The sequence below is a fragment of the Lolium rigidum genome, chromosome 6 (genome assembly GCF_022539505.1).
Source record: "Lolium rigidum isolate FL_2022 chromosome 6, APGP_CSIRO_Lrig_0.1, whole genome shotgun sequence".
NCBI classification, from domain to species: Eukaryota; Viridiplantae; Streptophyta; class Magnoliopsida; order Poales; family Poaceae; genus Lolium; species Lolium rigidum.
Window position 1 is genome coordinate 256,290,666 of NC_061513.1, and position 5,388 is coordinate 256,296,053.

Below are 5,388 nucleotides of genomic sequence, written 5' to 3' on the forward strand. Positions count from 1 at the left end.
TAGTACAAATGCCCGTGCGTTGCCACGGGTCTTTAAATTTTATTTCTCAATGCACATATATAATTGACAGCTCACTACGAAAATTCAAAATAAATTAAGGATATCGTAATGAACTACAACACGATAATACCATTGTTTGAGACTTTGAGTGTCTACTATTGTCAAATACCATGCCACATAATCCATGAATTCTATATTGTTAACTTTTGAGCATTAGATTCATGACACTTTACTTTCGGAATGCATTCACATTTGTGACTAATGCTAGCACGTATATGGCAATTTAGCCAATTGCAAAGATGTGAAAAGACAAAAATCATAGAACATAAAAGATGATGCAAAACCTGGAATGTGATCTACAGTACGCAAATAACTGATAGTGAAGGTATAATACCCGTTAGATGATAATACTGAGTTACCTTAATTAGTGGTAGTAGAATTACAATCAGTTTATTTTTAAACCAGAGCATCAATGAACAGATCAATATCATCATGTCACTCTTTAAGAAAATTTTCAACAAAATATTAGAAAAAACAGAGATGATATCACTTGTACTGCCGTGGGTGAATTTCCTGCCCAAGGCAGGTGGTGCTGCCATCTAACACATCTCACGTCCCTAGCACATGTGTCTCCTTTCCTCCTTGAGGTCCAACTTGTATGCTATAATCAGGTTCTTGGAGATTGTTGATTTCCCAGATGACTTGCCCTGCACAGTTCACCTTCATGTCTTCCTAACTCCCACGATCCAACTTGCAGAATAAAGATGCACGACCTGCCACAAGAACGGAAGAACGATGAACAAAAGCTAAACAAAAAAGTAATCTAAATTGATGGACTGGTGTATAGCACGACATGCTGGTCTTTTAAAATTGCGCGACTAATACTATGAACTAAAATGAAATTGTCAGAGGAAGTCGGAGTCTTATATATCTTGCGTTCTGCTTGCAATAGTAACCTTTCTAAGTCTGAACTCATGGGTGATATTTCAAAGTTTTAACATCTTTGCACCAAGATGAATAAGCTAATATGTATGTTAAGGAAACATTTCCATAGGGAAGTATAGGTCCGCTTGGCCATGCCGCTTCTGATTTTTCTCCTTCCTCTGATTTTTCTCCTTCAAATTTGAACATTTCTGAATGTGAATTCGATTTGCTCCTTCTCGAACACCGTTTTAGAGAAGTATTATTGGTATAGGATGCATGTATAACATTCATTTTATTCACAAGCTCGTCAATGTACAAATGGCCAGGAGTACTCAGATCAGAACATCATAAGAAGCAAAATGAGCTAAGCATCAGAAACACATGTACCGTTTGCATTTTCTGCGTGTATTTGCTGGTCACCAGTGAACTTTGCCAAAACCTGCAATAAGAATGATGGAAGCGTGTACTAAACCAAGTCAAATTAGCAGAATGCATTGTCTGATCCTGCATTTCTTACCTCTTTTTCAGGTGCCATTTTTTAGATGAACTGAGGAGAAATCAACCTTAGTCTCTACTTTTGGTTTGGCAGAAAGATTGCTGGACTTTGATCTGCTAGATATCTCGTCGGAAATGTCGTTCCATCCGGAAGTTATCATTTTGGAAACATCCTGCTTTACACAAGAAAAGAGAGATTAGTCAATTGAAGAACTTTTGACCAATAATTACTACAACCAAGCCAACAAACACATATTTGGCAAAAACGATTCCAAAGTCCAAATAGATGGCTTATGATTAGTTGTGGATCATGGCACCAACGTGAGCATTACAACTGCACAAAAAAGTACCAACCCTGAACTGTGAAAATCACATGTTCTATATAGTTCACCTAAGGCCTTTAGTAATTCATTATCTGACAGTACCAAATGCCTAAAGGTAGAAAAAAATGAAGTACAATCGAGATCGCATTGTCCGTACAGTCTACAATATTTGCTTATCAACAGCAACAAGTAATACAATGAAATACCATATTATGAAAATCAGTAAAACAAAAAGACATTATATATTTCAATGTAAAGATGCAGGTTATGCACTATAGTCATCTTTATTTATGATCAAGTATGCCCTGTCATTTATGATCAAGCATAAGTACATCTTTATTCCTCAGTTTTTTTCCCTCTACATTTAGTTAAATATTATTAGCGTCTCATCCATGCTAATGCTTTCTATGCAAAGTAATATGAGTGTCATTTACAGAAATTCTAGCTATGACAGTGCAGGGCACATGTGTGGTGATGGCCAACGTAAAGCTGATCGCCCTAGTTCGGAAGAGCAGCATAACAAACCTACAACTGCCTTCAGACATGTAGATCTTCTGCGGGTTAGCTCCTCCGTGGGGTCATGATTGGCTTCTCCATCAGCGCCTTCTTGTTCTCCGTCGGGATTCTCCTGAGCTGCACGACAGATCTTGATTTAAAGTTCATAGGACACACTCAAAACTTTTTTTTGTATTACTGCATTTTTGCACAACAATGCCACCTAAGGCCATTACTAATTCATTAACTGACAGTACGAAATGCCTAAAGGTAGAAAAAATGCAGTAAGCACAATCAAGATCGCATTGTTCGTGCACTCTACAATAATTGCTTATCAACAACAACAAGTAATAAAATGAAATACCATATTATGAAAATCAGTAAAACAAAAACGCATTATATATTTCAATGTAAAGATGCATGTTATGCACTATAGTCATCATTATTTATGATCAAGCATGCCCTTTCATTGATGATCAAAAGCATATGTACATGTTTATTGCTCAGCTTTTTTCCCCTCCACTTTCAGTTAAAGATCATGTAGTACTACTACACGCAGTCCACCTGAAGAAAGAAAAAAAGTTGACTATAGAAACATCAGTAGGCACCAAAACCATGACCAACCTCTGCAAGGTCTCAACGCTGATGAACTCATCGTAGTTGCGATCTGCCACCATGCTTCTGGTTGCCAAGATAACAATAATGTAGGTATGATTAGCGTCTCATCGATGCTAATGCTTTCTATGCAAAGTAATATGAGAGTCATTTTCAGAAATTCTAGCTCTGACAGTGCAGGGCACATGTGTGGTGATGGCCGACGTGAAGCTGGGCGCCTTAGTTCGGAAGAGCATCATAACAAACCTACAACTGGCTTCAGACATGTAGATCTTCTGCGGCTTAGCTCCTCCGCGGGGTCATGATTGGCTTCTCCATTAGCGCCCTCTTGTTCTCCGTCGGGATTCTCCTGAGCTGCACGACAGATCTTGATTAAAAGAAGTTCAGAGGACACACTCAAAACTTTTTTGTTGGGTTGGATTACTGCAGTTTTGCACAACAATGCCACCTAAGGCCTTTACTAATTCATTACCTGACAGTACCGAATGCATTGTAGTAGATAGAAAACATATGGGGCAACTAAGAGTACACATGAACTGCGGAGGAATACATACATTTAATAGTGTGGGCATATGTACAGTGATTCCCTAATTGTAACAGCAGCCCAGTACACTTAGTCCAAATTTGAAACAAATTTAAGAAACAATGTAATGAAAAAAAAATAGTCTGAGAGAATACTACAGCCATATCATTTAGTATAGTTGAGAATCAGATTGAAAAGAATACCTCGTTAGTTTCTAGTGATTAAGATATGTGCAGTAGATCACCAGCAGGCATGAACTTGGTAATATATACCAGAAAATGTGTTGTCTGTATTCTGCATATCTCTACCTAATATCAAAGAAAGTGTGTGTGCGGGCAGAGCTGGAGCTCGAGTGACCCTGACGCACAACTAACTATAACAAAAAAATCGAGCAACAATCTACTAAATATAAATATGATTTATAGCTTACAACATATATAATATTGCATACTTGAAGAACATACAAAAAAAATGGTATTTAAAAATCAAAAGGCCTACAATATTGATGAGCCCGTTACTTTGAAAATATATCTTCCATTTCCAAATTCTAAGTAAATCATCAAATGCAACTCAATAACCTACAAGATACAAAGTATAATTAATTTTAAGTGGAAAGTAGTAGAATGACATTAAATATAGTACTCAAGGATACTGAATCTCCTCTTTCTAATTCAGCTCCTCTCGGACATCTCATGCTTTTTTTTTGAGAAATCTATCCATTATATCTGCTCGTTTGAAAAAATGATTTTTTTGTATGAGACTTCAAAATTTGACAAATAAATACATACTCCCTCAGTCCATAAAAAGATGTCCAAGATTTGTCTACATTTGGATGTAGTTATACACTAAGAGTGTCTAGATACGTTGGAATTTAGTCAAAAATGCGACATCCTTTCTTAGTGAATAGAGGCAGTATATAAATTATAAAGCATAAACTCTAGACAGAACTTTCTTCGGGTTTCATACTTTCATCTAATAGATCGCTAGCAACAATTTTTGCCAAAGAATAGAGAACAATTTAGGAAATACCGTCTGGACGAGTTGATTCTACAGAAAAATTTAAGGCAGCGACCACAGGCGTACCTAGAGAAGATGGGACTGGCGACCTGAATGGCTGATTCCTGGGCCTAATTGGAGGAGCCGCCGCCTGCCGAGCAGCACACCTACCTGTAGCTTGCCTACGTGCATAGGGATCGATCTATCGCCTGGCTTGATGTCTCCAGGCCGGAGGGGGCGTGTAGGCACGCCAGGCCGAGCAGACAGCGTGGAAGAAGATGTAGCCCGCGATGTCAATGTCGTCGAGGAGTCGGCCGGTGACGAGGCCGACTATGTCGGTGGCGAGAGATGCCCAACCGCCGCTTGCCTGCTCCGGCCGGCGGCACTTGCGGGCGTCGAGCGGCGCCGCCAAAGAGGCGTCTGTGCGCTTTCTCCCCATCCGGCTTGCTCGGTCGAAGACTTAACCGGATTCGATTGGATCGATATAGAAACAAAGCACACGAGAAATTAAGTTAGATCTGAACGCCGTCTCCGGCAGAGCGGCGGTGGCGGCCATGAATTCCTGCGAGGAGCCGTCCGCCATGGGGAGTGCCATCTCCGACGGAGCGGCGGTGGCCAAGGGACGCTCATTCTATTTGTGCAGGATGGGAGGCCGGCGGCGGCCATGCGTGAGGAAGGTGGAAGCATATGCGTGCAAGATGGAGGGAGTGGTGAGGGGATTAGGAGCGACGCGTGATGAAGCGAACAACGGACGGTCTGACGATGGCCCATGTTGTCGCGGCCCAGGTAAGCGTGCCCGGACGAGGTGACGACGAAAGAATTAGTTGTAGTGAGAGGTTGGCAGAATAGGGAACATGTTCCTCCTTTTTAAGTAGTGTAGATACGGATGTATATAGACATATCTTAGTTGTAGAAATTACAAATATGTCTTCTTTGCACCACTTAGCTACCACTACAAAGTACAAACACTAACGCAAGGTAGATCAGCATCATGCAATGTAGACATTACGAGTATTT

At 40.2% G+C, this 5,388-nt stretch overlaps 1 long non-coding RNA gene across 4 annotated transcripts; it reads right to left on the minus strand.

Moving 5' to 3' along the window:
- Nucleotides 1-402: 402 nt before the first annotated feature.
- LOC124665628 lies at nucleotides 403-5,031 on the minus strand. 4 transcript variants are annotated; one of them, XR_006990636.1, is made up of 6 exons: nucleotides 4,459-5,031; nucleotides 2,862-3,206; nucleotides 2,268-2,375; nucleotides 1,442-1,592; nucleotides 1,312-1,363; nucleotides 403-773 (listed from the first exon to the last, which is right to left on the minus strand). It is a non-coding gene; the product is annotated as an uncharacterized LOC124665628 (long non-coding RNA). The 4 variants fall into 4 exon arrangements; XR_006990637.1 differs by having other exon boundaries at nucleotides 3,579-5,031; XR_006990635.1 differs by having other exon boundaries at nucleotides 1,442-1,595; nucleotides 2,862-5,031.
- Between the last annotated feature and the right edge of the window lie 357 nt (nucleotides 5,032-5,388).